At 37.7% G+C, this 24032-nt stretch overlaps 1 protein-coding gene across 4 annotated transcripts in view; it reads right to left on the bottom strand.

The window, feature by feature from the left end:
* PHC2 (polyhomeotic homolog 2) overlaps positions 1-3674 on the bottom strand; it is a 149140-nt gene extending 145466 nt beyond the window's left edge. For 2 of the 4 annotated variants that reach the window (XM_051987961.1, XM_051987964.1), the window contains exon 1: positions 3590-3674. The gene's annotated coding sequence lies outside the window, so the exon portion shown is untranslated. The remainder of the gene's footprint in view (positions 1-3589) is intronic. The other 2 variants (XM_051987965.1, XM_051987966.1) reach the window with 1 other exon arrangement.
* Positions 3675-24032: the final 20358 nt, after the last annotated feature.

Here is a 24032-nt window from a genome sequence, read left to right as displayed (position 1 = left end):
TTTATCTAGATCATGAACCCATTTTGACTTTATCTTGGTGTACAGTGTTAAGTGTGGGTCAATGCCTAGTTTCTGCCATATAATTTCTAATTTTCCCAGCAGTTTTTGTCAGTGAATTCTTATCCCAAAAGCTGGGGTCTTTGGGTTTGTCAAACACTAGATTATTATAGTTATTGACAATTTTGTCCTGTGAACCTAATCTAGTCCACTGATCAACTAGTCTATTTCTAGTCTCTTTTTTCTTATGAACTTGGTTATTTTTTCTAGGTCATTAAAATAGTCTCTTCGGAGTCTGATTGGTATAGCACTAAAGAAAGAGATTAGTTTAGGTAGTACTGTCATCTTTATTATATTTGCTCAACCTATCCAAGAGTACTTAATATTTTTCCAATTGATTAGATCTGACTTTATTTGTATGGAAAGTGTTTTGTAGTTTTGCTCATATAGTTCCTGACTTTCCTTTGGCAGACAGATTTCAAATATTTTATACTATCAGCAGTTACTTTAAATGGAATTTCTCTTTGTATCTCTAGCTGCTAAATTTTGTTAGTGATATATAAGAATGCTGATGATTTATGTGGATTTATTTTGTATCCTGCAACTTTGCTAAAGTTATGGATTATTTCTAATAGCTTTTTAGTAGACTCTCTGGGGTTCTCTAAGTATACCATCATATCATCTGCAAAGAGTACTAATTTGGTTTCCTCATTACCTGCTGTAATTCCTTTAATCTCTTTCTCAACTCTTATTGCCGAAGCTAGCATTTCTAATAGAATATTGAATAGTAATGGTAATAGTGAGCAACCTTGTTTCACTCCTGATCTTATTGGGAATCGTTCCAGTTTATCCCTATTGTATATAATGCTTAGTGACAGTTTTTGAAAAGATGCTATTGACTATTTTAAGGAAAAGTTCATTTATTCCTATACTCTCAAGTGTTTTTAATAAGAATGAATGTTGGATTTTATCAATGTTTTTTCTGCATCTATTGATCGTATGGCTTTTGTTAATTTGGTTATTGATTAGTCAATTATGCCAATAGTTTTCCTATTACTGAACCAGCCCTGCATTCCTGGTATAAATCCTACATGGGTCATGATGTATTATCCTGGAGTCTCAATTTTTTCTATAAATTATGAGAAAAGTTTTTCAGCTGAGAGCGTCGGGAAAGAGAAACCTAAAGAAATTTGAGAAGGAATAAAAAAAATTTTCAGGGAGTCCATTTCTTGTGTAAATTTCTACTACCTTCTTTTCTAATTTATTCTCTTTCAAATTATTTCCCCCAAGTTTTTATTTCATATTTAAATCTCTTATATCATTTCTTCTGGTTATTCATGGAGTCCATATGGAAAATCTATTTTTTTTCCTTTCAAAATCTGTTTGCAGTTGTTATAAGTTAACTCATTCCCTTCCTTTCTAGATTCAAAATAAATTTTTCATACAGGTCATTGTTCTCTTTGATTTACTCAGTCTCTCCATCATTCAGTTCCTGAATTGGGGCTTTGTGTCAAGACCAATCTACCTTAGAGATTTCCAAAGGAAACCTGAGGCACTCTTGATGTTTCTAGACACAGAGCTTTGCAAGCTATACATAGATGGTGGGCCCCTTTGGGCCCCCTTTCCAAATGACTTCAAGCTTTTGACTGATTTTCTGGTCAGTTCTGGGGTAGAAGAATTTGCTTACTGTAGTTTCTCATTGAACTTCATTATCATTATTCAATCTGGTGTGAATTTACAGGATATACAGGTGGGCAATCTGCCTCTTTAAGGCAGCTCTCAGCCTAAAGTATAGAATTTTCAACCTAATTCAACTTTTACTTCAACAGGAATAACCTCTATGGCATTCACAGCAAGCAAGGAGTCATTAAACTTTTAAATCAATAATCCTAATAGAGTACATATTATCTGCCAAGGCAGGTCTTTCCCATTTGAATAACTGTTAGTAAAAGTTTTTCTCAATATGAAGCTTAAATCTGCCCTTATACTTTTCAGTACTGCTTATAGTTCCGCCCTATAAAGTTAAGTAAAATAGAATCATGGACTTAAAGCTTGGAATCTAACTCACCTCTTTTTTTTTTTTTAAACATGTAAGGAAACTGAGGCTGTTACAAAGCCAAGGTCACACAACTTCATAAAAGGCAACTAGGATTTGAACCAAGGTCCTCAGGCTTCAAATCCATTGTTATTTATACACCGTTCATCCTTTCTATTGGAAGAAGACCAGTGACATCAGATGTTATTTCCCCAAGGTACATTATGTTCTACTATGCCTGATCGGTTCAATATGACTTCAGAAGGTTCTACCGCAGGCCAGGCATAAATAGTCTGTTTGCACACTTGGGTGAGATGTCTCTAGATTTGTGAATTTCTTATTTTCTTTGTGCTCCTGCGAATCTGCTGTTTACATAAATCCTCTTTCACATGACAATCCTTCAAATACCTGAAGACTTCCATTAAGACTCCTCTAGGTTTTCTTTTCTCCAGGCTAAACACTCTCCTTCTTCCCACCACCCTTTACCAGATTCTCCTCACAATAACAGATGACAGTTCTATAGTATTTTACAAAGAACATTTACATTCATTGTCTCACAAGATCCTCACAAACACTCTTTGAGACAAGTATACTCTACAAATAATAATTATCCTTATTTTACAGAGGAGGAGACTGAGGTCGAAAGATTTTTATGGACACACACGCAAAGTCAGTATCTCAGGCAGTATTGATATTCACACTTTTTCTGGAGGGTCCAATTCAAAAAGTATCCTCAGTATAAGACACTGGACAAAAGATCCCCCGGTCTTTCCTTAAAGAACACTGACCAGAAAAACCCACGAGGCTGCCCATTGTGGCCTGACTGCCGGCGAGTTTTCCCTCACATCAAACTTAAATTGACATCTGCTATATCCACCCCATTCTTTGCACAATTGGTAAGCTGGTCTTTCCCGTTAGAGCGCGAGCTCCTTGAGGGCAGGGGCGGTTCCTGGTGCATCTCCAAGAGATCAGTGCCTGGCATATAGTGGGCGGGGCCAGAGAGAACGAGATGAATGCCTCCTACCGACACTAGAAGACCTTCATCTTTTCTACCCGCCACCGCGCCTCCGTCGTATCCACTCTAAGTACGCCTAGGTCCTTCAAGGCCCCAGCCCTTCCCCTGTTCCCCTCTTCCCGGCTTGGGATGCTTAGAATCGGACACAGCAGTCGTCCAGATGTGTCCTGCTCGGAACAGACGATCCACCCCCGCCTCTTTTAATGTTTAGGCTTTCCAGCTTCCGAGCGCCAGTGTGGACCAGCGCCCTCTGCCCCGACGCGCTCGGCACGCCACCCACGGGGCCGCGCGCCGCGCCCCAGAGCCCAGAGCCTCCTTACTCTGGGCGGGCCGCGCGTGCACGCGCGCGCGCCTCACCGTCCCCTCTTCCTCCCCCTCCCCCTTTTCTTCTCCCCCCCACCCTCTTCTTTAGAGCCCACGGAAATATGCCCGGCAACTCGCTCCTGCGCGTGACAGCTGGGTGCCCAAAGGGTTAAGCCGGCGGAGTCGCGGCCGCGGCCCCTCCCGCTCCCTGCGGTCTCCCGCGCCCCCTTTCTCCCTACCTGGTCGCTCTTCCCAGGTGCCGCCCCGCGGCCCGCCCCTCGCGGGCTGAGCGACGCCCGCCTGCCGGCCAGCCCGAGCCTCCGACTGAGGGGGCGGGGGACCAGAACCGTCACATTAGCATTCCAGCCCAGGTCACGTGTCTATTCCAGCCAATGGATAGCTGCAGGACTGGGGAACCTGAGCCCGTGACCATGGCGACGGGGAGGTGGGAGGGACTCCGAAGTAGGGACTCCTCCCAATCCTGACCTCCTGCCTCCCCCCCTAGTGGTCACAGCTGGGTTTGCTGCCCCGCCTCCCACGTGCGCTCCAGGGATACTCTGTGGAGCGGGCGGGGGCTCTTTTCTTTGGAGAACAGATACAGGGGCCAGGGGCCAGGGAACGTGGGGGATTTCATGCTAGCTATCCAAAAATATTTGAAGTATTGTCACATAGAAGAGTGGCAGCTAAGTGATAGAGGGCTTGGACTCAGGAAAACCGGGTTCAAATCCAGCTTCAGATGCTTACTAGCTGGGTGATCCTGGGCAAGTCACTGCATTGTTCGCCTCCGTTTCCTCATCTGTAAAACCGGCTGGAGAAAGAAATGGCAAAACCCGCCAGAATCTTTTCCAAGAAAATCTCAAACGGGATGTCGAAGAGGAGGACAGCACATAGAAGCTTGGCTCTGGAGGGGGGTCAGGACGAGGATGAGTGGGGGAAACTTCTAAAGAATTAAAAAAAAAAACTTCTCATTGATATTTCTCATTTTTGTATCATTTGGGATTCGGAACAATCCAAAATTTTAATTTGAAACAACATGGTGGGTTAGACATAATAGATATTGTTCCCATTTTCTAGATGAAAAAACTGAGGTAATTTGTCCAGGACCCCTTAGTAAATTGCCGAGCTGGGAAGAGATCTAGAATTATTAGGATCTTACTGCTGCTTCTCCTTCTGCTAAACATACCCTCCTAATTATAGGTCTCCATTTATCAATATCTATATTTATATCCGTCTATATCTTCATCAATATTCATCTCTTTATCTTGTCCTAGGCTGTCTCCTGAGCTGTAGTTCCAAATCACTAACTACCTTCTAGACATTTAAATTATGAACACCTCAAACTAAATATATTCCAAACAGGATTCATTATCTTTGCCCCAAACTCTTAGTTTCTCTCTACTACAAACCATGAGATAAAGTGCTTTGCAAATCTTAAAGTATTACATAAATGCTATCATCATCATCACTATCATTATCATCCATTCTTCCCAAAGCTGTCAAAATGATAGATTCAGATCAGACTATGTCATGTTCCCTCCCCCCACTCAATAAACAACAGTATGTTCCTGCTACCCATCTGTTAGCTAAAGCTCTCCACAATCTGTCCCCTTCCAACCTCTCCAGTTTCCCCTTTACACACATTCTACAATCCAGTTATCCTGGCTTACAATTCTTGATGACATTCCATTTCCCTTTTTAGTGTCTTTGCATCAACTGTCCCCCATGCATAGAATGTACTTCTTTCTCACTTTGATGTCTTTGGAGTCTCTGACTTCCTTCAGAGGAAGAGTCTCTCTCTCTCTCTCTCTCTCTCTCTCTCTCTCTCTCTCTCTCTCTCTCTCTCTCTCTCTCTCTCTCTCTCTCTCTCTCTCATTTACTATCTTGTTAGATCTTCCTCTAGGTCATGACTACTAACTTTAGGTTTCTCTCAAGATTCTGTTCTGTTCTGGACACTTTGCTCTTTGTTCTCTATACTATCTCATTGGTAATCAATCATCATCTGTGGTTCAGTGAGCATCTTAATTCAGTTGATTCCCAGATCTATAGAACCAACCCAATTCTCCACCCTGAGTTCTAGCCTATCATGACTAACTGCCTTTTGGACATTTCAAACTGGGTATCCAGTTTGGTATCCAGACCAGTGGTTCTGAATTGGATTCCAGAGAATTCTGAAGGTTTCTGAAATTTTTTCAGAAGACTTACAAATTAAAGATTAATTTTTAATTCTAATATGATAAATATAAATATAACCCACAGAAACAAAAACTTTGCAAAGATCCTCAGTAATTTTTAATAGTATAAGGGGTTAGTGAGAACAAAAGTTTTAGAACCACTGCTGTAGATATCTCAAATTCACTTGTGTCCAAAACAGAAATTTACTTCTTCCCCTCTTTTCAAACCTTCCCTCTTCCATACTTTGAAGTTACTGGATAGGTACCACCAACTTCTTAGACACCAGCTTTGATGTCATCCTCATCCTCAATCCCTCAGTCACATATCCCATATATTCAATCTATTGTCAAATATTGTTGTTTTTCACATCTGCAATGTTCTTTGCATACTATCTTTGTCTACACTGATGCACTTACTCTGGTGCAGTCTCTCATCACCTCATACCTAGACCATTACAATAGTCCATTTGTGGGCCTGCCCCTCAAGTTTCTCCCCACTCCACTGATCCTCCACTCAGCTGCCAAAGTGATTTTCCTAAAATACAAGTCTGATTATATCACACCTCTACTCAATAAACTCCAGTGGCTTCCTATAACTGCTAAGATCAAATATAAACTCTGCTAGTAAAGTCCTGCATTAACTTGATCCCTTTCTACCTTCCCAGTCTTCTTATACCCTAATTTCCATTCTGGTATAGTTCCATCCACGGTAGGTCCAGCAAACTGGCATTCTTGCTGATGCTGTCACACAACTGTCCATCTCTAACCCCTGTGCCTTTGCAATGCCTGTCCCTTAGGTCTAGAATTCTCTCTCTCCTCACCTTCCCTTAAGGGTATATATGTACATGGTACCTATCCTATAAATTCCTCCAGTTCAGGAACTATCTGTTTCACTTCTTTTTTTTGATCCCCAGTGTTCATTACAGTGCCTGGCATATATTAGGTGCTTACTAAAAACCTATTTGTGCAATTACTTAAGTCACAAACTGCATTCCAGTCAAACAGACCTATTTACTCATCCTCAAATTCTGTCTTCAATCCTTTGCCTCAGTGCCCTTTCAAGGCTAACTCCTACTCTATCTTACTTACAAACATACATTTCTTACTTTCCTTTGGCTCTGGAATCTCCAACTTCCTTCAAGGTTCAACTAGAGTCCAAAGAGAGATCATCATCTATCTAACCTTTCCTTAAATAGATAAAGTGCCTTTTTTTTTTTTTTTTTTTTTTTGGTACATTTGCATTTTACAGTTTTACATTTACTGGCTTGAGTTCTAAAAGGTCACTTAGATAGGAAGCATCAGAGGTGAGATTTAAACCTAGGTTCTCATTCATCTCTAAGGTCATAACACTGGAATTTAATTTTGTGACTATTGGCTTTATTTCCCGTGGATGATCTAATCGCCTTCCCTCCCAATCCCATGGCTAGCACTTCCAGGAAGCTCCAAAACCAGGCTCAGTATTGTTGTTGGCTTTGGAATATCGTCATACTCTCATCTCCTTAAGTTGTCAATAATAGAAAGGCTGATGGAGGTGACATGTTACCTTTCCCTTCCTGGGGTTATAAATAATTCACAGACTCAAAGGGATTGCTTCTGTATAATCCAACAACAGTGAATTTGATAAAAGGCTAGAATCCTGACATGCAGAACAGCCTTCAGTCAGGCTCTAGCTCCTTGAATCACTTTTATTCACTATTTAATTAGGGAAAGAAGCTGTTGTCAAGGGACTCATTTTGTCCTTCCCAGCTAAAAGAAATGGGGCCTTTTTGTGCAAAGTAATTTCAGAATGGAAAGAACAAAGAATCCTAAGGAAGTATTCGAGGGGGAAAATCCCAAAACCATGTGAATCATTCATCTCTTCTAGGAATAAGCTCAGTCTTATCTCAAATCTCTCATTATACATGGGATCCTTCTTCCACTTTAAACAAATATAGATATATCCAGTTCTATGTGTATGAGTGTGTGCGTCTTTGTCTTTGTCTCTGTGTCTCTTTGTCTTTCTCTGTCTTTGTCTCTGTCTCTGTGTCTGTATTTGTCTTTCCACATCTTTTTGTGTATCTTTGTCTCTCTGTTTCTGTCTCTGTCTCTCTATATTTCTCTCTGTCTTTGTCTTTGTCTCCGTCTCTGTATCTATCTCTCTGTCTTTGTCCCTCTGTGTCTTTATCTCTGCCTCTAGGTCTCTGTCTCTGTGTCTTTCTGTCACTGTCTGTCTCTCTATCTCTATATTTGTCTCTCGGTATCTCTGTGTATCTGTCTCTGTTTCTGTGTCTCTCTCTCTGTATTAATCCTTCTGTCTCTGTCTCTTTCTATATTTGTCTCTCTCTGTTTTTGTCTCTGTCTTTCTATCTCTGTATCTATCTGTCTTTATCTCTCTGCCTCTAGGTCTCTGTCTCTCTTTATCTGTCTCTCTGTCTCTGTCTCTCCCTGCCTCTCTGTCTTTCTCTGTCTCTCTGTTTCCATCTGTATCTCTGCCTGTCTTTCTCCTAGGTATCACTGTCTTGCCCAGGTTGAAAGCATAGCAGTTACTCACAGACCTGATCCCACTGCTGATCAAGACAGAATCTTTGACCCATTTCATTTACCTGTCTCTGGCAGCCTAGTGGCCCATTGATCCTAAGTGACCCAATAGGCTCAACCTATTGGTATTGGACTTAATGCAGACAGCCCTGATTAAACTGTTACCCTACTATTGCTCAGAATTCTTCAGCTCAAGCAACCCAGCTTCCCCAGCAGCAGGGATTACAGTTTGTGCCACCCCCAGCTCCACCCCTCAGTTATCTAACTCATTCTTAAAAACTTTCCCTGAAAGCTCAAAGTCTGAAGACTCTTGGCACTATACATTTACAATCAAAGTTCAGATATGGCCAGTCAGGAAAAGACAAATGACCTTGTCCACTGAACTTGCTTTTATGCTCAAATGAATTTTTATGGTAAGACCCACAGCATTTTAGAGCCCCTCAAAAAAAAAATAGTGTTGTGTCAGATCCACACAGCTCTATGGAATTCTTTGGCAGAATACTCCTGCAGATTGGCATTAGAGGCATGGACTCAACATGAGGAAATTAAGCAGGGATTATTAGGACTTTATATCCCTAAATCAGAAGGAGGATTCCAATAGAAACACTGCCTTTGGTGAGTAGCAAGTAGAGGATAAAGAATAAACTTCCCAAATTTAATGACACTGTGACTATTACATTTAGCAGTCGTTCTGTGTTCCAAAGAACTTAACCTTTGGATTATAGACTCCTTTTGGGAGAAAAAACCTAGGCTTATCATCGACAAGGCTCTGAGGATTAATGGACTCTTTTTATGAGGAAAAGAAAAAAAAACCTAAGGATTTTTCTGTGGCTTAGTATGTGGGAGCCTGCCTTTCTATTATGAAGTAGAATATCAGCTAAAGATTAAAGCTAAAACTAAAAGCTGGAATCGGGGGCTATACACCCTCATTTCCTTTGGTGCTCTGTCTGGCAGAGATCATAGGCCAGTAGAATACTATCCCATAGTGATCCCCATAAGATAAAAAGTGAACAATGCTCTTACAAAGATAGCATACACTATGTCCACAAGCCTGACAAAGATTTTATTTGATGCAAGACTAGAGACATATGCTCAATGAGAGCTATGCAATTATATTAACTTAAGATAGTAGCCCGGCACCTTGAGATGTGAGTTGCCTTTTTATATACTCTAATCATTCATATTCTCTATATGTGTTCTTCTACAATCATGCATCACTCTAAATATGTTTTTTCTTCCCATAGATGGTATATTTGTGGATCAATGCAACTCAGGTTTATGGGGAAATATTCTATTGCTACTTTTAAAAATGTGATATTCAGTAAATGTTTCTGCTTTGTATGAATTTTATTCTCAGGATGATTTAAAAAAATAAACATGTTTAGTAGAAGCTTATGAACTATGGTTTTGAGAGGATACAGATTTTGAATCTTGGGTAGCTTGTCCAAAACTGGTATGTGAGTTGAGGGGCATCTCCATCCGTGCTATATATCTGTCTCTTCTCCATTTCACAGCCAAACATTCAGGAAATGATAATCTGTAGTCATTGCTCAAAAATACTTTTGCCCTAGGTGGGCTTAGGATAGTTCACAGAAGCATAGCCCTGTGACACTGCATACATATAGTGCTAAATTGTTGAGGTGTGAGAAATGAGGATGAGCCATCCCCAGGCTGGCAGGGTTTTTCCACAGTCCCGAATGCAGGTGAGGTGTTTTTTTTTTTTTTTTTTTTGACAAAAATGGGTTTATTACACTGAAAAACAACTTCCCAGAGGGCTAGTTCCAAAGGAATTAGCAAAGGTAGGTTTTTAGCAAAGAAGGGTTTTCATTGATAAAACTTCTTCAGTGGCTAAATCCTGAAAGGAATTTTAGCAAAGGTTTAGGGTTCATTCAGCCTTTGATTATATTGGGTTTTTGTGGCGGAAGCTAGGGAGCAATCTCCAGATGAATTGGAGGGACTAATTTTCAATTCAACAAAAGGTAGTGATTATGCCCCAGGCCAAGATCTCCAATTGAATTGTAAGTGGAGCTTGCTATGGGATTTTCCCCTAGGAACAGGAGGGTGGGGCCCCTCCCAAAGGTCAGGAGGAGTTAAGATTTTAGGATTTTTCTAACCCAGGTCCAGTCCCTTCCCTCCCTCTCCCCCCCCCCCCCCTCGCAGATCAAGGGACATGGTTTACATCAAAATGACTGAGATATCTCTGAGCCTCTAACATTATATTCCACATATAGAGAGCAATATAACTTTGGATGATCAGCAGAAAGACTGAGAAGAGAGAAATACAGAGGGGAAAAGAATTTGTCAGCTCCTTGCAATCTTCTTTGACTCCATCAATGAATTGAAACTTTTCTCTCCAAAGTTAAACATGATCCCTTAAATGTTAAATCCAATGTTGTTGGGTTGTTGTTGTTGTTGTTGTTGTTGTTTTTTGTTTGTTTGTTTTGCTTGTTTTCTATTTGACTTTTTGACAGTTTTTGACACTGTGATCTAAAAACCATCCCTTCTTCCTGGATACTCTCCTTTCTTGACTTCTTTTGACCTTTTCTTAGGTTCCTTTACTGAATCATAATCCATGCCCCTTCCTAATTCTGAGTATCTTTCAAGGTTGTGTCCTGAATCATCTTCTCATCTCTCACTCTATTTTCCCTAGGTAATTTCACTAACTCTCATGGGTTCAATTAACATCTCTATGCAGATGACTCATAAATCTATAAACTCTCAAAATCTCAGTCCTGAATTATCAACTTCCTGTTAGACAACTTCACTTACATCCTATAGACATCTCAAGGTCAACATGTCCAAGATATAATTCATTAGTCCTCCATCCTTCAACTCATTCCATCTTCAAACTTTCATATTTCTGTTAGGGGAAGCACCATCTTTTCAGACAGATTTGCTAGGATCATCCCACATATTTTTACTTTCCACCATTTGAGACGAAAATTGTAATCAAATCAATAATACATTGCCTCTAGGAAGAGAATGTCAAATTACCGCCCTATTTTTCCTAGTCATGATCCCTGTAACTTCCCAGAACCAAACAGACATCCCTTAACATCCCTCCCATGTATATGTTGTCTCTAATGTAAACTCCTTGAGGACAGAGAATGAATCACTTTTTTCTTTAGCATTTTCAAGGATTAGAGTAAATACATCCATTCATTCACTAATTCCATCAGTACTTGAACATACAGTCCACCTAGGTCAAATGACTTGAATTCATCCCAGACATCTAGGTTCTTTTTATTTGTCTGTTCTTTCTAGGTCAAGGGTTATTTTCCTTGGCAAAGAAAACAGAAGCAAAATAACAATTAAGCAATTCTTTCTTTCTTGTCAGTTGTCATAATCCTATTTACCCTAAGAAGTGGTTCTGTTCCTTCTTTTAACCTCAACTACCATTCATTTAGTGAATTGAAAAATCTCTTTTCCCAACAGCAATTGCTCTTATTTTAATCTTTCTACATAGTAAATAAATATTACAATTACTGAATTTGTTGTTCTTTAACAAATTAAGTCAACAATAAACAATATTTCTTAATTGTTTGCAATATTTTCACTGTGAAAAAGAACAGTTACTTCAAATTCTCCCTTGTTTAGAAATTCATTCTTTACACCATTCAGTTTCTTAAAATATCAAGTAAATTCTCTTCTCAGAATTCCTCTTTGCAAGATAAAATTCCAATGGTTTATTCAGAAAAAAAAAAACTCAATCTCTTTTTTCTGTCTTCTTCAGTTTTTCTCCAACAATGATGAGAAACATCACTTCCACTTTTATAAAGTTTTTCTCTACAATTTGGCAAGTAGGGCATCAGAGATAAAAATTCAAAACTACACAGTCTCTCTACAAACCATAAGGAAAAATATATATAGTCAAATATTTCTCAACTATCATTTCAAAACTTTCAACATAACTTGTTTTTTAACCATGTTCCATTTAACTCTATCTCTTATGAGTTTGAGAGAAGAGAAATCTTTTTTTCAAGACAGTTAGCATTTATTAAGTATATATTAATGTATCATGCTCTGTGTTAGGTTCTATGAATACAAATAAAGGCAAAAAACAAACAAAAATTCCTGTTTTCAAGGAGTCTAATATCTGGGAAGATAATATGCTAATGACTATGTACAAGCATAATGTATAGGGTATAAATTGGAGAGAATCAAGAGGAAAGGCAATGATATTAAGGAAGATTAGAAAAGACTTTTTGTATGATAATTTAGCTGGAACCTGAAGGACATTAGAGAAACCAGGAAATAGGTATGTGTGGTACAGCAAGTAAAAATTTAAAATATTCAGAATATCTCAAAGTGAGGAACAGAAGAAGCTTTATTAGAATCTGGCGAGAAGTGGATGATCCACTCACTAGAGTTCTCCAGAGAGAGGAGGCCGAAGTCACAGAAATTAAGAGAGATTATAAAGAAATAAATCCATTACCTCCTCTCTCCTTATTCCATTACTTTTCACTGCTGGCTTTGATGGAAAAAGCACAAATTTGTTAAATTCTAGCCAATCCGATATAGTTGGCTTATTGCAGATATGTTAACCTAAGTTTATGGTGGTCAGTTTCACAAGTTTTGCAAATGCTTGCAGGTATGTTATAATCTAAGATTATGGATTTATGAAAGTCATCCTTATAATGTTTACAAATGCTTACTTGAGCTAGTATGAACATTCTATTATAAAGTTTGTACAAAGAATTTCATTTTCCAAACCCATCAGATCTAAAATTAGGTTATAGGTTTAATCTACCTCAGTTAATAATTTTATGAGAAACCACATAATCCCTCACAATAAGGACATTTATTTAGAGGAAAGTAATCCATTAAGCCAGAAGAATTAGAAGGTTTCTAGAATAACCAAGGAGATTTAGTTTACCTCAGGTTTCCTCAGTCAACAGAGATAGCTAGTTTGGAGATTCCTTGAATATCTCCAGGACATTAAATAATTAGTCATGCTTTTCTCTAAGCAGTTAAGTAAAGGTCCAGGAGGTTATCGAAGATATTTCTACTAGAAGAGCAAGTCTTTTGCTCTTCTTCCCAGAGCCTTAATGATGAACAGATTTTTGGTGCTGAGTTTTGAATAAGAAGTTCTCAGTTTCCCGTTTCACTCAGGTATGATAAGGCAGAGAATTTCAGGAATAAAGGAGCATCAGTAGAAATGCATGAGGTCAGGAAATGGAGTGTTATATATAAGTGAAGAAGAGTAAAGAGGCCATGATTACCAAATAAGTGGAGAAGAGTGAATGATACAAATATAGGGCCAACACAGGAATCATACTGTAGGCAGGATATTGTTAATATGGAGAATATCCAGAGGATAGAAAGAAAGAAGAGAAGGGGCTTAAAGTTTATGTTACATGTTCATCATTTGAAGAAATTAGGATGTTTATCTCAGAGAAAACAAGACAGGTGGCAGGCAGGGAGGAATATTCCATAATTTCTTTAAGTATTTGAAGGACCAGGCCTTAAACCCAATCCAATCTGATTCTAATTATCTACCAATGGGTCCTAGGCCAAGTCCCATTTGGTCATTGGGTCCTGATGGATTCAGATTGAATGTAAATAGCAATTATTTCTGCTTTGGCCATAAACCCAAGGGTCCTCCCTTCACAGATTCATTCATTTATTCATTTATTTATTTATATTTTTTGGACTAGATGAAAGAGGAGATTCTTTGCCTCAATTGCGACCTCACCTAAATCACGGAATAGACATGGCCCTAGTCAAACTGAGATCTGTTGAAGACCTTAGCTTAAATAGTCCATGCTCTCCCAATTGCATCCAGGGTCATCTCTAGTGGTCCTGATTTAAATCTAGCTTTGGATTCATATGGCTCTGGAGGGGAAAGTGAGGCAGGTGACTTGCACAGTCTTCCTCACTTAGCTCCAATTCACCTGCATGTCATAGCATCTCCTCCCTGAGGTCATGGTACTCTTCAAGAACAAAAGACCACCACAACATAGAAGACAGTAGATTTATTCTGCTTGGCCTTCCAGGGAAGAGCTTTTGTATTGGATGGAAGTTATAAGCAAGCAAATTTATGTTTGAGGTAAAGAAAAACTTGCTACTATGAGAACTATTCTTTTTTCATTAATTTCTCTGAAATTCTTGACCTTTTGTTCTTCCAGATGAATTTTATTTTTTTTTCTAGCTCTATAAAGTAATTTTTAGAAAAGAGAAATCTTTCAAGGATTCCTGTGTTGTTTTCAATTGCCCTCTATGGTTCAAGAAATTGATAAAAAGCAACATGGGCAGTAGGAGACAAATCTCTTTTTGAGTGTATCTGTTTTTGCCTTGAGCTGTGTTATGCTGTGAGTGAGACTTTGAGCTGATTGGGCACATTATGGCTGATTAGAGGAGATTGACAGCTCTTGACAATTCTCTAGCTTAAGGGTGCTGCTCATCACCAAAAGAGCATAACACCTATTAAATATGTCTATTTAACATAAGCATATTAAATAGAAGTATATTAATAGGTATAATAAATATACTTATAATGCCTATTAAAAGTGGAACTGCTTTATTGACTTGAAAATGGAAAAGGAGTCACTTTGTCCAGCAGAACAGTAAGGAATAGAGAGAAAAAAGCTAGAAAGAAGCAGCATCATGTGTTATATAATGTCTCTAAAGGGATCAAAAACATCTGTACAGAACCAAGAATTATACAGGGCATATGAATTTCCCTACTTACATGCCAATAAGTATGTGTCCACTATTCCCCATATATACTTCATTTATTTAAAAGAGTATGACCCAGATTCCTTGGTGTAGACTTATGTTTTGGTTTGCCTTCTATTGAGTAAATTTTGTATTGATTCTTGCTTTTGCTTCAGCATTTAGCAAATGTTTTGTGTTTAATAGTTAATACTGTCACATCGACTGATTTTATGTGAATGAGAAATCCATCATTTGGATCTATGGTCCTAAGTAATAGGAGTATATATTGCCATATCAAGGTTTTGTCTAGGACCACGAGAAAGAGTAACAATTTGTAGCACTATATTGTACCCTTCCTCTGGAACTCCAGATCTTCTAGAATGAGTGCAAGATGAGTTAATCAATCACACAATGCCTTAGCTACATGTAGAATAAGTCTTTTCTGAGGTCTTGGTGGAAACTCACCCTATAACTTTAGAGCAATAACATTCATTATACACACCTATGAACTTTTCAACTAAATCTGTAGTCTGGTTATATTTTAGTGAAAAAGTACTGCTTTAAGCAGCTAAAATATTTTGTTAAGATAGTCTTACATTTAAGTCTACTTCACCTATCTTTTTCCCCCCGGGGCAATTGGGGTTAAGTGACTTGCCCAGGGTCACACAGCTAGAAGTGTTAAGTATCTGAGACCAGATTTGAAATCAGGTCCTCCTGACTTCAGGGCTGGTATCACCCATCATTATAAATAAACCACAAACCACAAACCACAAAACACATCTAACCAATTTATGTATATGATGTTCTATTAAGGAATGTAGCAAAGGGATAGATTTACTTTTGACTAACATTAAATCGTTAGAGATTAGATATCTTAAACATTTCAAAAATTACAAAAGAAGACTAATATTTCCTGCTACTTACATAGAGTTTACAATATATTACTTTCTCTTAAACTATTTTAACCAAAGTATGTATGTAGTAGGGCAGCAAAAATTCACCCTGGCAGATTTCTAGATGGGTGGAGAAAAGAAATATCATTGGATCCTTGTACTTTATAGAATAATAAATGTATGCAATTTGCTTATGTTTAATTTCTGCATAAATTTGTCTACAGTACTAAATTTTAATGACCTTTTTATTTCGTTATAAATTCTTAATCAACTTATTTCATGTTTGTACAAGATGTTCAGCTTGTACTATTTTTGGAATAGCTGAATGATCAATGATGTTTTTATTACAAATCACAGAATAGGAGATGTGGCAGGGAGCTTAGTAGCCATTTAGTTTAACCCATACAAGGAAGCATCTCTATTATAATATATACAATGAGTGATTCTTTAGAATCTGCTTGAAGATCATTTAAATATGAAGCTTTTAAAAAATTAATGAAGTACTGATAGGGATTAATTAAATCCAAAATTAAAGAAAAAACATTGGATTCTAGTAAAAAGGATAGTATTCTGGTCCATCTTAATTCTGTGATTCAAGACCTGATAGAATATAACTATGTGTGTACATATGTATGTGTATATATGTATAATATGTGTGTATATTTTTGTATATGAATCTTTCTAGTCTTCTTCCATACTAATACTAGATAATGCATATGGGCTATGGAATTCTAAGATAATATCATTGACAAACAGGCTCTTCAGATAATTTCTGGAGTCTTCCATGTCAAAAAATAAGTAGGGTAGCATTTTTCAGATAATGAAACTCTTTGAAACATGAAAGCTGAGCTGGTTGATATTGGGGCAAGGACTGAAGTGGACATTTTAACTTATCTACCATGACTAAGCTATTTATTTTCCTCTGGATGTGTATTATAAAAGCAAAAATGCCATAGAAATGGGAAATATTAGGCCCAGAAGGGATATTAAAGGATAACTAATTGATTCATAGAATTCTAGCAGAAAGAATCACAAATTCAATTCCCTCATATATATTACTATCAAGCCTCAAGATTATAATACCCCGAGAGATAATTTTATAAATTTCCTAGAAGCAAGATCAGAAATTTTCCCTGATCCATTTGATGAACTTATGAGGAAATGAACTTTTATTTGAGACTTCAAATGCATCTTCTTGAAGATAGAATGAACATGCCTCAGCATCTTATGGAAAATAGATCTCAGTAATTAAGTATTATCTGGTTGCCTCATACTGCTGTGGTTTAATACCTTTTGTGCTGGACTTACTTTGAAAAGAAAATTATTTGCAGAGTTGACCTCAGCTGTGGGATTCTAAGAGAATAGAAGAGGTAAAAAGCACACTTGGGGTCTAGAGGTAAGAGGGTATTCCATTGCCACCCCAAATACCCCTAATGGTGGCCTTCTAGCAAGAAGCACAGAATACTTGCATTTTCCCTTATACAGCCAAAGCAAACACTTGCTGCTTGCTGAGTTCTTTGATCCTGAGTATCTTAACCAAGCTCTGGTGAAAGAGTGATAGTGACACACAGAATCTCAACTTTGTAGAAACCACAAAGAAGGTGTCCACATTGTCCAAGTGGTGGGAGTTTTTGTTTGCTTGTTTTAATCTTGATTTCAGGAGAAGTTTCAAGAATCACTGAACTTTAGCTTTCTGTAGTCAACAAGCCTTTATTAAGTATTTACTATGTGCTCACTGTGCTAAATATTAGGAATAAAAGAAAAATAACATATGTTCTCTGCTCTCAAAGAGCTCACATTCTGATGAGAGAAACAGCAAGCAAACTATATATAATTAAGCTATATAAACTTTAACTGGAAGATAATTTCAAAGGGAAGAATCTAGTGCAGGAAGGATTTGAACTGAGATCTGAAGGCAGCTGGAGGGCATAAGGAAAAAAGGAAAGAATTCCAAGAATGATAGAAAGTTAGAGAAAAGACACAAAATTGGAAAATGAGATATCATGTGTGAGAAAGAGCAAGAAGATTCCTAATTCTGGATTATAGAGTACATAAAGACGAGTAAAGTGAAAGAGGATTGGAAAGGTAGGAAGGGACCAGGATGTAAAGAGTTGTAAATGTTAAACAGAAGATTTTATGCAAAGATCACTTTGGCGCTAAGTAAAGGATGGACTGGAGTGGAGAGAGATTTGAGGCAGACTTGTATTCGGCCATTGCAAGAATACAAGATTGAGCTAATGAAAGCTTTCATCAGTGGGGTGGACTGTGTAAGTGGAGAGAAGGGGACATAGACTGAAAATGTCTTTAAGATAGAAATGAAAAGATGGCAACAGAATGATTATGTGGAATGAATGCAAGAAAAGAGTCAAGGATGAAAATGAAATTGAAAGCATGAATGAATAGGAACCTGATAGTACTCTCAAGATTAATATGGAAATTTGAAAGAAGGAAAGGTTTGTATAGAGAGGTAATGAGTTATCTTTCAGGGTTCTGGTTAATACAATGCTGAAAATTAGACTTTTAGCAAAAGAAGAGATTTCTTGAACATCACCAGCCTTAACATGACTTTATTAGAACCAAGTTCAAGAATTTTGGACCTCATGTTGTAGAAGGAAAAAACTATTCCTCTACAATACCACCTTCTTGGAGAAAAGAGTAGAGTATGGATATGGCCCCAAGAACTGAAGCAGTAAAAGAACTGAAATCACTATATGGAAGAGCAAAAAACTTTAATTTACCTGTGGCTATTATTGAGTTATATCACGTAAGTCAAACCCCAGGGGAAACACTCTGACTTTCTAGCAAGCCTAATTTCATTTTCCTTCTATGGAATATCCAAGCTCTTATCATGGTATCAAAGGCCTGAATGCCTGTGTCTTGAGGATGAAAGAATTATCTGGAAAGCTGATGGAATTATCTACTTGAAATCTCGAGTTGGATTTCATTTTGAGAGTGATCCTGTAAACTTTTTTTGTGTGTTTTCAGCATTTTTTTATTTAATGGAATCAACCTGACTCCAATATGCATTTATTACATTGCATTCTTGTATATGATTTGAGAAATTTTTTTATTTGTACTTGTAGAGACCCACACTTAAGCTATATTAAGATTTCACAGAAGGAACTCTGGCTAGGAGCAAAGCAACTTAAAAGTATTTGATTTAGGATGTTTAAATCTGGCCGATGCAACCCTAAAGCTTGGGGGCTACTGGTTATGTAATTTTTCTATGAAAATAAAAAATGATAGAAGAAGCTATAATATGAAATTTAAGAGCATAAGGTAATTTTATTTTTAATTCATATTAATTGAGTGTAAATAAGGTAACTGTGATGAACTGGGTGAATAATAGGAAGAATCACAATTGATCTTCCCCGCCTGCTCTACAAAACCTTCAAAAAGATCTAGAACATTGACCAGAGAGAGTCTTGCACTGGAAATTCAAGATAAAAATTGCTATGGTTTGTTCAGCCCATGTCAGCATAGAGAAACTAAGAGGATGAGATAGTCCTGTTTCACTCCACTGGAGATTAGGCAAGCATAAGAGCATCATCACCTATCCAGAATCTGTGCAAACATACCATCATGCTCAATAGTGATGCACTGCTTTGGGCAACCAAATCTTGCCATGATCAAGTCATCACAACTGACAGTATCAAAGCCCTTGCTCAGATTGACAAATGTTGTGTTCAGACCTACATTCTGCTCCTGACAGTTCTCCTGATTTGTTGTCAGGCAGCAAACACTATATTGAACATTCCTCGTCCCTTTCTGAAACTACACTGGTTCTCAGGTAGATTGCCACCTTCCAGGTGAAGGATCAACCTATTAAAGCTGCATCTTGCTGGCAATGACTGAGAGAGACCACCCGCTGTGATTGAAACCTGATAATCTATTTTCTTTTCTTTTATAGAGATGGATAATGGAGGTATCCTTGAACTTCTGGGGGATGACCTTCTCTTGCCACATAACCTGGTTTTTATATGAATAATGGATCCCCTGTCTTATAAATCTCAGTTAGAATAGAATCAGCACCAGGCAGCTTGCCACATGAGAGGAGTCTAATGTCATTCAAAACCTCTTTTTCATTTGGAGGTTCAGATAGAGAGGGATTGACTTCAACCTGAGGTAAATGGTCAATAGTTTCTAATTGATGGCAGTCTTTATAGAATGCTATGGAAGTGTTCAGCCCATCTCCCCAGTATCCTGTCCTTATCACTAATCAATGTAGTTTTTATCAATGCTGAGTAGTTGAGAGATACCATAGGTCTTTGACCCATAAATAGCCTCCTTGTGTCATTGTTGTTCAGTTGTGTCCAAATTTCTGTGATTCCATTTTGGAGTTTCTTGAAGTATTTGCCATTTCCTTCTCTAGTTCATTTTACAGATGAGAAACTGAGGCAAACAGAGTTAAATGACTTATCCAGTGTCACATGGTTAATTAGTGCCTGAGGACAGATTTGAACTCAGGAAGATGAGTCTTTCTCATTCCAAATCCAGTGAAATAACAATCACTGTGGCAGACATAAAAATGCATCATTTAATCACTTCTTTGTTGTTATTGGGTTATTTGTCTGTCATGTCCAACTCTTCTTGACCCCATTTGGGGTTTACTTGGCAAAGTTACTAGACTGGTTTGCCATTTCCTTCTCCAGCTCACTTTACAGACGAGGAAACTGAGGCTAACAGGGTATCATAATAACCTTCAAGACAGCATAAAAGCACTTTAGATTGTTAGAATTGTTAGAATTCTATTTTAGTTATTGTTATTTATTGTTATTATTAATATAGTTATTATTGTTAGTAATATAGTTAGTTATAGTTAGTATTGTTAGTAATATAGTTAGTTAGTAATATAGTTAGTTATTGTTAGAATAAAACTAAATTTCTTCTGCCTTCTTATTGAGCCAAGAATTCTGAATCTGTCTAAGCTTTACTTGCACTTTACTTTTGAAGGAATTAAATGCTACTTTCTAAGAGGTAGATGAACTAACCTGCTGATAAACTCTGTGAAGTTCTCATTTTTTATTTATTTAGCAGCTTCTGAATTTCTTATTAAATTCTGACTTTTTCATTCAACCAAGCTTAATATTTGTGAGTGTTCTGGTCCAGATGAGTTAAATTCAATGCTGTGCACTAGATTTCTGAGCAGCTTTGCTCATTCCTGCTCTCCTGTTGCCAACTATGTGGTGGCTCAGCTTTCCCTCCACATTCACCATCAACTATTCACATAAAAAGAACTGCTTTAATTTGTTGACATTAAGGCTTCTAGTAGTCATCTTGCCTTGGAGATACTACTTTTGTTGAATGCAAATATTCACCTTGGAGAGGATAAATTTATGCTGAATCCAGCATTCTGCATCAAATTTTCCCTTCCTCATTCTCACATCCTATGTTTCTTACAATGGCATGGTCAATTAAATGCCAAAGTTTGCTGAGAGGGGTACATACATGAAGTTTTATTGTGTTTGGGTAAATAGAAGATAGTGTTGGTGATGATGCAAAGGTCATAATTGAAACTGCTATTGCTTTTCTGACTGTTCTTTCCAAGGACTTCCTGACAAGATGGATAGTTTTGTCTACTCCTGCATTAAAGTTGTTTGGGCTTATAAGTTTTTCTTTTTGGGGCATATTGAAGATGAATGTTAGCAGGTCTTCAGAAAATTTTTCTTTGACCCCGTCAAGGCTCATTAAGGTGGAAGCATGTGTACTGATGGTGATATGGCACTTTTCTGCAAGTGGCAGTTGCATAGTCGTAAGCCTGTTTGCTCCTTTTGGGAAGCATGCAAATTTCCTGATTAGATTAGTTTTGATTGTGATATTCATGGCATGTCCCCATCAATACATCCACTCCAGAAAACCATGAATCTAGCTCTGACTTCTGTAAGCTGGCCTTCATTTGCCAGCCTTGTTCCACTCAGGACTGCTTTTCAGATGTTATATCTGCTATTATATCTGAGTTCTCTCACAACAAGACATGTTTGTCTTTCAGGTCTATTGGATTTTACATATTCCAAAAATGTGCAAACATTTCATGGAATCATCTTTATAAAAGTTCTGGCCACAGGGTAGGATACCTGCCTACTATGATAAGCAGACAGGATTAGGTTGGGTGAGAAAGCAATTTTTAGGGCATCTTTTCTAATCTCTTCTTCTCACTAGGAGGTGAGCTCCTAAAAAAAAGGACATCCAGGGGCTGCTGAATCCCACTGCTGCCTCATTCCAGTGAGAAGGTACCTCAGACCAGGTACCTATAGGCAAGGATGTGACTACAGTTCTCAGTGTATCAAAGTGTTGCAACTTTGTCACCTGCCTGTCACCACAGGACTTTGAGGGTATAATAAATTGGATTTAAATGAAGCAGGATTGTGCAAAGCCTTTATTTTCACTCCCTCTTCCAGAGACATTGAAGTTTAGTGGCAAGATAAAAGTCAAGATAACTGGCAATAGTCCAGTAGGCAGTGGATCACTTTGGCCTCTTTGATGTCCAACCAAGCTCTAAGTGCTGCATAGTGCCTTCTCAAGTCACCTTCTTGGCCATTGGAACAAATTGTTCCAATTCCCTGGGGCAAACTTCACATGCTTGGGGTAGACACTGAAGGTTTGAGACTCCTTGGTTACCTTCAAGCAGATTTAGCTGAAACATTTTACTGGTGTGTGATTGCTATACATTTTACAGTTTCTTAGAGTCACAGGTGAGACTTGGGTGGCAAGTGGACACCAAAAGTAGGAAGTGCCTTTGAAAAGGGGTTGGCAGCCCTCACACTAGAGATACTAATCTTCCCAAAACATCCATGTACCCTAGTAAAAGCAGTAGAAAATTTTGAACTCAAAATTTTAAAATAAAATATTTTTATAATAAATATGAAATTAAAATATTTTAAATGAATGAATGATCATAAGGGACTAACAACAATAAATTGATTACATTCTAATATTGCAAAAGGGGGGGAAAGAACAAGAATTTATTAAGCAGGTATTGTGTACTGTATACGCTATAAATATTATCTCACTTGATCTTCATAACAACCCTTTGAGGTAAGTGCTATTGTGAGTCCCATTTTACAATTGAGGAAACTAAGGCAAAAAGAGATTGTGACTTGCCCAGTCAGATAGTTAGTGTCTGAGGCTAGATTTGAGTGTGGATCTTCCTTACTCCATACTGTGCCACCTTGCTGTCCCTGAGATGAAAGGATACATTGGTGAATGTATGTATGTTGGGGATTGAGTATAGAATCATGAAATTGTAGAATTGTAAGCTTAGAACTAGAAAGGCCTTTAGTGGCCATCAGTTCTAGCCCCTTCATTTCGCTAACGAGGAAATAGGCCCCAAAAGATGAAATGATTTGTTTTCTTGTTTACAACTTCACGAACAGACTGTCCTAAGTCACTAATGATTACTTAACTGGTATCTCCAATGGCTGTTGCTCAACTTCATTCTTCTTGACCTCTTCATTGCTTTTGACTGGTTTTAGTTCTCTTCTAGATATTATCTCTTTTCTAAGTTTTTGTGTCACTATTTTTTTCTGATTTTCTTCCTACTTGTCTTAAGATTCCTGTTTCCTTTGCTTGTCCTTTGTCCAGACTATATCCACTAATGTAAATGTCCTTCAAGGCTTTGCCTGGGAGATCTCTTCTATTTTCCCTTTATGTACTCTCATTTGTTAAACTCATCTCACTTGGATTCAATTGTCTTAAATCTATGCATGGAATCATCTATATAGATGATTCCCAGATCTCTCACTTTTCCTCTCCTTTCCCTCCCTCTGCTTCCCCTTTTCTCTCCTTCTCTCTTTCCCTCCCCTTTTCTTTCCCTCTCCTCCCCTTCCTTCTTCCTTGCCTTCTCTTTTTTCTCTTTTCCTTTCTTTCTCCTTCTCTCTGTCTGCCTTCTTTCCCTCCCTCCTTTTTTCCTCTCTCCTTTTCTCCCTTCTCCCTGTCTTTGTCTTTTTTTAAAGCTTTTTTATTTTCTATATATATATATATATACATATATATATATATATATAGTTAGATAGATAGATAGTTTTCAGTATTCACCCTTGAAAAACCTTGTGTTCCAATTTCCCCCTCCCTTTCCTCTACTTCCTCCCCTAGATGTCAAGTAATGCAATATATGTTAAACGTGAAATTCTTCTATACATATTTCTACAATTATCATGCTGCAAAAGAAAAATCAGATCAAAAAGAAAAAAAATAAGAAGGAAAACAATATGCAAGAAAACAATCACAAAACGTGAAAATTCTATGTTGTGATCCACACTTAGTCCCTACAGTCCTCTTTCTGTGTGTAGATGGCTCTTATCATCACAAGATCATTGGAAATGGCCTCAATCATTTCATTGTTTGAAAGAGCCACATCTATCAGAATTAACCATTGTATAATCTTGTTATTGCTGTGTACAGTGTTCTCCTGGTTCTATTAATTTCACTTATTATCAATTCATAAT

The sequence above is a fragment of the Antechinus flavipes genome, chromosome 3 (assembly GCF_016432865.1).
Source record: "Antechinus flavipes isolate AdamAnt ecotype Samford, QLD, Australia chromosome 3, AdamAnt_v2, whole genome shotgun sequence".
In the NCBI taxonomy this organism is placed as follows: domain Eukaryota; kingdom Metazoa; phylum Chordata; class Mammalia; order Dasyuromorphia; family Dasyuridae; genus Antechinus; species Antechinus flavipes.
This window is presented reverse-complemented; position numbering and strand designations above follow the sequence as displayed.